Below are 11266 nucleotides of genomic sequence, written 5' to 3'. Positions count from 1 at the left end.
CGGTGGAGGGGTTGGGTTTATATAGAGATATGACGTTGCCTTTTAGAATGGCGGGAAATTTCGGGGTCGAAATGCAAATATTTTTATTTCCCGCCATGAGTAATAAATGTATGATGGGCCGGGCGGGCCAACAAATCGCAGCCTCACAGAAAATGGGCTTTTCAGTTGTAATAATGAAGTAGGAAGCCCAATTTCAAATTATATCTTAATTTTATCGATACAACTTGGCAAACAAAATCTGAGATCTTATCTTGTGCTGTAAGACATCATAATTTGACAAAAACAGACTCAGCAATTACTTGGCAAAATGGAGATTTATAATTTAAAGGTTTAGGGATGCATAATATTGTAAGTACTACACAATATTCTCTCTATTTTGTCGAATACAGTAAAATAATATATTTTAATTAGATATTGGATCTTTATAAAATTTAAGATAGTAACTAGTAAGCATGATTGATTAGTTTTAATTAGAATAATTAAATACTATTGTCCTTACAAATTGAAGTGCGTCTCTTTGCTAATCCAACTTGCAGAAATTCTTATGCACAAGATATCATGAAAACATCATATAAATAAATATTAAGGGACAGTTTAATATCCACTGCGTTTCTGACACAACATTATACAAATACAAATTCTCCCCATTATTCTCCCCATTACTACGAGTTCTTTCTTAGGAAATTTTAGTAGCAGAAAATTATCAATGTATTTCTTGTATTTCTACCTCAGCATGTTGAGGGGGAGGATGAATGACCACATTATCATCATCTGGCACACATTCTGGTTCATTATTATCCTCTGCCACACCTTCTGGTCCATTATCAACCTCTGCCACACCTTCTGTTGATTCTTTCGCAATACTAGAATCCACAACAGGATTAAGTCTTGATGAACTCCTAACATTGCTGCACTTATGTACAATAAAATTGATGCAGTTATGTACAAACTGGCTGACGTTGGTGGTCACTTTTCGTCCAATTGATGTTTCCGAGCAAACCAGAGCTAATCCAGTTACTGATCCTATTATGATGAACAGCCCTGCAAACTCGTAGAAAGTAAGACTCGAGGATCCTACTGAGATCCTTGGGGAAGAGTATCCGGGGCCAAAATTCGTTTGCTCTATCTCTGTCATGTTTGAGCCTTGAGTAACATCCAAGATGGCCTTTGAGAAATGGGCAACCAAAGAAGAGCCCTTCGGAAATGCCTGTATAATATATTGATGAGTTTTGAGAAGCAAACTTATAGAGTTGATAAATGAAAAACTTACAAAGCCAAAGCCACCCATCCGGTATGTTGGTCCGACCATTTTGTATTTATTGTTGTATTTGTAGAGAAAAAGTTTCATGTAAGGGATTTCATCAAATATGGCGTCTATGCCTCCATCTTCGCTTCCCAATTGCATCGCTTCATGGTATTCTTCGGCTGACGCATAAGCCTTCAGTCTTGAAACATTGATATTTAGATGAATAATCATATAATTTTTCAAGAAGGATCCATTTTGGTATCCGACGCTGTAATTGTCTGAAAACGCAAACTTCAGTTGATCGACGGTCAGGATGGCTGATAAGTTTGCCGTGTAGCTCTGCATTAGTATAAATGCCATGAACAACCAAAATACTAACACCAGAGTAGACCAGCCATTTGACACCATATTTCCTATCCAAAGTTCAAAACAAGAAACATTTAGATATATTTCAGGTTTTGAAATCTTAGAGTTGAGCGAAAGAAGAATAGATTACTTTCAGGGAAAGCAAGAACTGAAATTGGAAAAAAATAAACCACTCCAGACTTCTCCTTTGGCGCCATCGCTGAATCTGCTTCACTACTAACAACACGGTGTTCCAACACGAGAAGAACAATTCCCATCACAGCGCACGACACGATGATCGCCAACCAGAGATCCCAGTTCAGGGGCTTAACGAAAATCCACATGTCGGACGGCTTCCTATTTCTGACCACTAGCACAACTCCTGAATCAGAATATGGGAGTGAGAAATCAACATATTCAGCCCTTGGAGCCCAATTCGTCGTGTCTCCCACCACCATATCGAATTCCTACTTTGAGAATAGAAAGGGAAACACAACGTTAAAGGAAGCCTTGTTCTAGCACAATTCATGTAATGATAAAACGATATTACCTCAGGTATCTTTTGTAGCATGTCATCGTAGCTCCAATTGATATCTCGGGTATCATTGTAGATACAGAACTCATAGTCCATGCGAAAAGGTAGCGCCTCTAGTGTAGCCAAGAATATATCTATAGAAAATCCAGATGCTTTTACATGGCCATCTCCAAGATCTGTTGCATGAACAAATTCTTTGAATCCATGCTTCCAAGGAAATCCAACTCTGAGTTTCCCAGACGAGGGAATAGCCCAACCGACTGGTCGTGTAAGAGATTCTCCTGGCCACACAATAATTTTGAGTTCGTCTGAGTAACTTGTGCTAATATCTCTTACTATTCCTCTGCCTGGCATCCAAAATCCAACAGTTTTCTCTCCACTTCCAATCACATTGAATATCTCAAACTCGGACGCCTTAAGCTTCCCATCAACCAGTTCAAACTCCCCACTCAAACCTCTAAATTTGATGTTTGACAGTTTGTTGATAAGTTTAGGTCCCAATGTTGAGACACTCAAACTTTTCTGTGTTCCATTTGTGGTTGCACTGATATTCAACATGGAAGAGTTTATCTTTTCCACTGCAAATGCTAATGCAGTGACCGCGTCGTAAGCCCACAACCATAGGCATTTGGTTCCATAACTGAACCACTGCTCAAAGTTACATTTCTTTTCCATCTTCCTCGGAAACTATCAAGGTCTTTTGAGCGCGACATGCAAGGTCTAATGCCGATAACACCTTCCATAGAATCATGGGTAGTAAAATCCATGGAATCCATGAAAATTGACAGACTATTCGAGATGATCCATGCATACCCTTCACTCATGAACCCTGCTCTTTTAGCAAGAGGGAACAGGCGGTTTCCAAGGTAGACGTTCATGATCACCAAGAACACACGTGTCTGCCGCGTTACTAACTTGTTGAGTTCTTTCAAGATATCGCAATCATCAGCTGAATTCAGGATAGCCACCATGTATGATAGTCCAATATCAACCTTTTGGAATTCCTTGTTTAAAAGAGACACAAATTGACTGCCATAGTCTGTGTCTTCATACAAAACAACCAATTCCGACCATTTGAATGCCTTGCAAATGGCTGCAAGAGCTTGTGCTTGCACAGCGTCGTCTGGGGTAGTCCTGACCAAGTAGTGGTTGTCTGCATAGGAAGTGGCCTTGCTACTTGAAGTGAAGGAGATGATCGGAACACGGACATTTTGGCCGAGTGCTGCAATGAATGCATCTTCTGTTGATCTTTCTGGTGCTATGACTCCTTGCACTGCCTCCTGCTTCAGTAGCTCTACAACTGCATCACAACTCTTATTATTATTGATGCATAAATCAATTACTCCCTCCGTCCATCAAGGCGAATTTGACTGGTCACGGGTTTAAGAAATGTAGTAAAAACTGAGTAGAAAAGGTTAGTGCATGGAAAGTGGAGTCTTACTTTTATATATTAGATTTATAGTGAAATAAAGTTAGTAAAATGTGGGGTACATTACCAAAAATAGTAAAAAAGTAATTGGGACATTTATTGGAGGACAGACAAAAATGACAAAATAAGATCACTTATTGGTGGACCGAGGGAGTACTAGATGAATCATTCATGGAAATACACAATTGTCTTATAACTAATGCAAAATTGATAAATACTCATATCAAGATGCATGTAATAGTATTACTCAAATCTTTAAGGTAATATATTACTCCCTCCGTCGTCTGTGAATAGGAGTCACATTTTTTTCATTTTAGTCCATCCGTGAATAAGAGTCCCGGTTCACTTTTACCATAAATAATAATATGGTCCAACATTTCAGTAATTCATTTCACTCACATTTCATTTAAAATTAATACTCCTATACAAGTGAGACTCATATTCCAATAACTTTTTTCCACCCACTTTTCTTAACATTTTATAAAATATGTTTCGCCAAGAAATGGAACTCCTAATAGCGGAAGGAGGGAGTAGTAGTTAAAATAAGTTGGGATATTCATGGTGATATAGTAATCCTTCCCCCATAATAGATGACGTACTAAAATGAAACGGGTTTTTAAGAGATGTTGTTTTGTGTGTTAGATGGAGAGAGAAAATATTATATTTATAATTTAAGGGAAATGATTTTTTGATATTATGGCACTGGCATAACAGGGTTAAAATAGGAATTATACATTATCTTTTATTTTTAATTAAATTTATGTTTTTATATATACATTATTGCCCCTAGATACATAATTATCTTATTATCTATATCTGGGAAGATTAATTATTAATTAAGATCATGACTTGATTATTGGAAATATATATGGAAGCAGCGGGGCCCACACCTTTTAAATTTGACCCAAATATAACTTCTCTTCGAAATTCAGTTAACAATTTTATAATGTGTTTGGAAAATAAGACAATCAAAAGAATCAAAAGATAAGAAAAAAGTTGATTGATTTCACCAATTTTCCAATAATAATGAAAAATATTAAAAGAAATAATTAGAAAAATTGAATTCTTTAATAATTTTTGAAATATATACTTCATCCATTTCATAAACATTGAGACTTTTGAGAGTGTACAAATTATAATACATATTGGTAAAAATAATAGAAAGATATAAAAAAATGATTGAATAATATCAATAGAAAATAAGATATGTCATTAGAGAAAAAAATTATCAAGAAAAAGAACTAGATTATTTTATGAGACTGATCAAAATGAAAAAAAATGTCAATTTATATGGAACGGATGAGTAAAATGAGTAAAATTTAACACTCATCTAATCAGGTTCATTTTGTTTAGTCCACTACAATTAATATCATTTTTTATTTAGGGAAATTTTCTTCACAATTTTTTACGCTTTATCTCTACTAGTTTATCCATTTATTTATGGAATGTTACTTCACATTAAAATTTTATTTATGATATACTAATACAAAGTGAGTTTATGGTTTTGATTTAATTTCGTAATTTTGATTTTAATTATTTATTTCGTAAAATTTAATTTATTTAAATTTTTTGATTTTGAAACGTTACAATCCGACCTCGACCAAAAAAAACAATCACATATTGTAACTCGTCTATTTAATATTTTAAAGTTATATAAGTTTATATTTTCGCTCTTTCTTTATAAATTATTAGAACTTTTCACTCAATTCACTATAGTATGCAACCAATTAAAATTTAGTATATGATAATACTAATTGTGATTTTAATAGTTTCACAGTATTCTTTACTTTCCAAGAGTTTAATATCTTGAAGTTTTTAAAATTTTCAAACGTTACGCTAAACCTCGATCAAACAAATAATAATATATTTTTAATTTCTTATTTAATATTTTAAAGCTACATTGATCGTAATTTCTCTTTTTCTTTTTAAATTATTAGAGTTCTCGGCAAATTAATAATGATGAATTTCTTATCAAATTTTGTGTTCATAAATTTTAGTTCAAATAATTTAATAAAATATACTATATGAATTATTAAAAATTTGTAATCTGATTTTAATAAAATGTAAATATTTAGATTTAAAATATATACCCAAATTTTTTTAATTTTTAATATTAATAAACTTATTTTTATCAGTTTTTAATTTATTCGCAATTTTTTAAAAAAAATATTAGAGTTTTTAGCTCAAATTCACTATGACATGCAATAAAATAAATTTCACTAATTGAATTTACGATTTATTATTTTAAAAATTCATAATTTTGGTTTTAATTTCTAATATATTAATTTTTTAAATTCTTCTTTTTTAGAACATTACAATTGAACATCGATTAAAAAAATAACCACATGTTCTTAACTCTTCTATTTAATTATTTTGAAGTTGTATGCATTTAATATTTTCTTTGTTCCTTTTAGCTCAGCTCACAGTAACACGCAACAAATTAAAATTTGATATATGATTATATTAATAGTAATTGTGTTTACGATTTTGATCCTAATTGTTTTCTTTCCAAATACTAATTTTTTAAAATTATTAATTTATGTAATGTTACGTCGAACCTCAATCTTTAAAATAATCACATATTTTTTTTCATCTATTTAATACTCTGGTGAAGCTATATGGTTAATAATTCTCTTTTTCTTTCTAAAATATTAGTGTTTTTAGCTCAATTCATTGTAATATACAACAAATTAATATTTTCGATATATGATATAGAATTATATTTAAATTTATGGTTTTAAGAATATCATAATTTTAATTTTTTACTTTACAAAATATTAATTTTTTAAATTCATAATTTCTGAAACATTGTAGTTGAACCTCGATAAAAACAATTGCATATTCTGAACTCATATATTTAATATTTTAAAATATATATGAATATTTTTTTTGTTTCATTATAAAATATTATTAGCTCAATTCACAATAACTTGCAACAAAGTAGAATTTTTTACTAGTATATAACATATTATTAGTTGTGTTTATGGTTTAAAATTTTTATTTTAGTTCTTTACTGTCCAATATATTAGTTTCCAAATTTTTGTATAGTTTCATCGAACCTCAATAAAAAATAATAGTCACATAATTTTTTCTCATGTATTTAATATTTGAAAGCTATATAGTTAATATTTTATTGTTTTTCTATAATATTACAATTTTTAGCTGATCAATTCACTGCAAGATGCAACAAACTAAAATCTGACATGTGATATATTAATACAAATTGAGTTTACCGTTTCGATTTTAAAATTTTCATATTTTTATTTTAATTCTTTAATTTCAAAATAGTACTCTAGTGGAGTACTACTTACTAAATTTATTTAAATTTTTAATTTTTAAAATCTCATGGTCTAAAGTTAAGATAAATATTTTATAAAATCTATAGTGGAGTAATTGATAGTTCAGAAAGAAACTTAATTAATATTTTAAATTAGTTAAATGATTATATTTTAATTTTTGTTTATCAAAATTTAAATTATAAAGTTTGTATTCTTAAATTAAATTTGAAACGAAGCAATTAAAACTTCCAATTGAATGAATACATTATGCTTCCAAAAAATGATAGTAGCATTCAAAAAATGATCATATTATACTCTAGTATTGTATGATCAACGTTTTTTTAGAATTGCTCAATTAAATTGATAAATGTCCAAAACTGCAAATCTTAGGTAAGTATATAAATATGTATCAAGATGAAATGGTTACAATTTACAATGCTATGATATAATTTTACATAAAATAACAATAGGGTATATTAGTCAAAATATAATAATGATTATGGCAAAATAAATATACGGATATTATGACGTAGAAACATTATGCATCTAAATCATTACCCTTATGTTAATGTGAGAGGGAGTTTTTTCTAAAGAGGGAAATGTGACATTTTTTGTGGGACAAACTAAAAAGGAAAGTGTGATATCTATTATGGGATGGAAGGAGTATAATTTTTATAGACATTTCAAAAGGAAACAAAATGATTATTTTTATTCTTTAGGGAGTAGATATAGTGTCTTATTGTTAGTTTTTGAAAGTCTTTTTATGATTTATTCAAGAATACGTAATTGCATGACCAAGAAAGAAGAAAAAGAAACGACAATGTATGGATACTGACTAGACACGATACACACATCATGTGGATATCATATTAAGTAATAATCTGAACTAAAAACAAATAAATGAAAGCTTTAAATTGCTCAAGACAAAATTCGTGTGTTTTTTCACAAAATACGTTGGTGGATCATATCAAAATAAAACCAACAAGAATTATTGAATAGATAAATTTTGTTCTGCAGAAACCAAAACCGAACACGTCCTCAAACTACAAAAACTCTATGTAGCTCCATTTATTTGATCTAACATTCCAGAGCATATTTTGCCACGAATTAAAGCCAAAAACATGATTAATTAGAATAATTTTCTATTAATTTTAATCTCCTATAAAAATGAGACTTTCAAAAAAGTTTATTAAATTTAATGCAAAAAGGAAAAAAGTCTCTTTCTCACATCCATTATTCATTACATCAGACCTAATAAAAATATCAAATAACAAAGCAATACAGAAATAGTTAGTGTGAGAAAAAATTGATTGGAGTACTATTAATAAATAACGAAGTTCACTTAATTAAAAAAGAGAAACTTACCAATATAATTAATTTTTATAAATAATTAATACAACAATTAAATAAGAGTATAAAAAAAAGATACCTAGTCTAGTTTGTCTCATATCTCGACTAATTATGAAAGTCAAAACTACTCTTGCTTAAATCAATCCTATAGTTTTACTTTAAAAACCATATCAATCCCATAATAATGGTCAATTTAGTAAAAGAGAGTGGATTGAAAAAATTAATGGAATATGATTTCACTTTTACACGAGTAATAAAATGTCAGTGGAATGTAAGACCTACTTACCATTTTATAGTAAAAAATAAAAGTGGACAATTAATATGAGATGAACAGTAAAAGTAGACAATTAATTAGGGACGAACACAAATGACAAAAATGGATAATTATTGGGGACGGAGAGAGTAATAATTTTGGTTGTTGACTTTGCACTTCGTAATTACCTCATCACGAAAGATCGTTTGCTAACATAAACTAAACAGATTCTTGCACAAGTAACCAATGCAAATAAATTAGCAACAAGAGACAAGAAATATATATACATATTTTTTGGTTATAAAACATACCTGCAAAGTTAGCATCAAGTATAGTGTCTGCATTTCTAGTGTGAAGCTGCAACCTTGTTGCATAACTTGGATGTTTTTTGTAAAAATCTTCGACGGCCATTTTCATGCACAAATCCACCATGGATCCCATCGGCGAGTTCGTGTCGAGAACTACACCGATGGGGATGGTCGAAGGCTGTGCCCCTTCGGAACTTCCATTTTCGGCAGCAGTGTTGGTGAGGCTATCGAACAACAAGAATACTATCAGAATATGGACTGTGAAGAGATGAGAGTGATTAATAATATTGTTTAGCATGGCCATTACTTTTCGCCTTGTTCATTGTTATATCAACTACATGAGTAGTTTTTTATAAACACAGAAAAGATCTGCGCAATAAGTAGTAGAAAAAAACGCGTTGAATAATTCAACATACATAGGAGAAAATTGATTAACTTAGTTATGGTCGACGATGAAATGAAAAACTGAGAAATGAGTTTTTTTTTAATATTCTAAATTATTAGGCTATATAAATGTTTAATTTCACAATCCATTTTAATTTATGTTCACACTTTTTTTAGTTAATTATTTTCAAAATTTGATGGCATAGAAATTCAATCTATTTCCTCTCGTATAGTCGTCGTCAAAAATTATACATCACCTATTTTATTACACGTTATTAAGTTTAATACAGTTCAATTTATATCTTTCCTTTTCTTTTAATGAGACATGTCATTTTAGTTGCTATGGATTGTTACCATGATAGTATCACATAATTTAATAAGTTTATTGTTTTCTTATGATTATGATTATAAAAAAATTAGTACTAATAGATTAAAAATAAATGCACTGCATTTTCATACCATTATTTATACTAATATTTTTTAAAAAAAAGTTACTACACGATGGTGTTATTAGTGTAGGTAAAATTACATAACATATCACAAATAATAGTGAACATCTTTTTTTCCTTTGACTATGTATCAATATCAAATTAGCTACTCATAAACACTGCAAAAACTTATCTTTTAAGAATACAAAATTGAGAAGTTATTACTAGCATTTGAATTTTTTTTTAAAAATAATCATAATTAATGATGTAAAAGAAAGCGTGTCCTTAAATTGAGGACAAATTATCATAATCTTTTGATTTTTATGGACGTTTCCACTTGTGTCCTCTAATTTTAGTTGGGACAATAGCAACAAAGACACTTGATGAAGCGTTGATGTTATAGTTATAGACACATCGTTAAACGTCCTTAGCAATTTTTTTTTATCGTTGTAGCGTTAGAAATATCACTAGAGGTCGTTAAACATAAGTCGGGGCATATTCCGAAAAATGATTAAAGTTGGAGACACATGTACATGTTCATATTTACAATAAGATCATACTAACACACACGTACCATGGCCACTGCTTCCATTTTCAATTTTCGTTTATTTTATCCTAACACCGTACTGTTAAATCATTACTTTAGAGAATATGGACATTTGATGTGTGATCAAATACTAACTAAGTTACGGTAATAATTAATAACTAATATCAATTTTTACTAACTAAGTTACGGTAATAATTAATAACTAATATCAATTTTATATGTTAAAAACATCAACACAAAGACATAAATTTATCAATTTTGTTGTGTTCATAAACTTATGTCTTTATGTTGACATTTTAAATTTACATGTTGTATTGAATAATTATATCTTTGTGTTGATAATTTTAATACACAATATTGAAAGTTATTAGTTATTACTGTAAATTAGTTAGCACACTAACGCAATCCTTTGTAGGAATCAACTATCGTACATAATAAAAAGACTGTTATTTAAATTGTAATAGTATTTCTTTCAAAATTTTATTCAAATGTAATATACTTTTTAAATAACAATATTTGAGTTGTTCTAATTCTATATCATAGATAAGCGATGAATTATTTGCAAGTACACTCATAGCCCATAGGCCATGACGCCATGTTTGGTTGTCAGAAAGTAAAGTTGGTAAGAAAAATTATTCTTAGGAAAATGAATCCCAGAAATATAATTCCTAATAATTTTACTTTCACGTGTTTGAAAAATATCAAGATTTTAAATTTTATATTTGATTAAAACACAACCTAAAAATATAATTATTATGTTTTCTATTTATAAAAAAGAATAATAGTATAAAATTTTTAATAAATTATTAATTATAAATGAGAATAATTATATTATTATATTTATTATTACGATGAATTGTTTAAATATGGATCGTCCATCATAATTATAATAATATAATTGTAACTATAGTTACATGGATTATTATAATCATAAACAGTTATACGAGGGAACATCGTTTTTAGTACATCAACTATCCCAAATGAACAAATTTAGTCCGTAACATTTCATAATATTTTTTGAGGTCCATCAATTATAAGTTAATATCAATTCTACAAGTTGTGGCTAATTCCAATATTTTCATGACCAAAGTACCCTTAAGGCTATGAAGGGCAATTCAATCTATTTACCCTCTCATTTTCATTAAAGTATGCAATTTGGTTTT

The 11266-nt window shown here is 29.5% G+C and overlaps 1 pseudogene; it reads right to left on the bottom strand.

Annotated features, from left to right (window-relative positions):
- Positions 1-703: 703 nt before the first annotated feature.
- LOC125194980 lies at positions 704-9044 on the bottom strand (annotated as a pseudogene).
- Between the last annotated feature and the right edge of the window lie 2222 nt (positions 9045-11266).

The sequence above is a fragment of the Salvia hispanica genome, chromosome 1, assembly GCF_023119035.1.
Source record: "Salvia hispanica cultivar TCC Black 2014 chromosome 1, UniMelb_Shisp_WGS_1.0, whole genome shotgun sequence".
In the NCBI taxonomy this organism is placed as follows: domain Eukaryota; kingdom Viridiplantae; phylum Streptophyta; class Magnoliopsida; order Lamiales; family Lamiaceae; genus Salvia; species Salvia hispanica.
The sequence above is the reverse complement of the archived record's forward strand: the minus strand, read 5'-3'. Positions and strand labels throughout refer to the sequence as shown.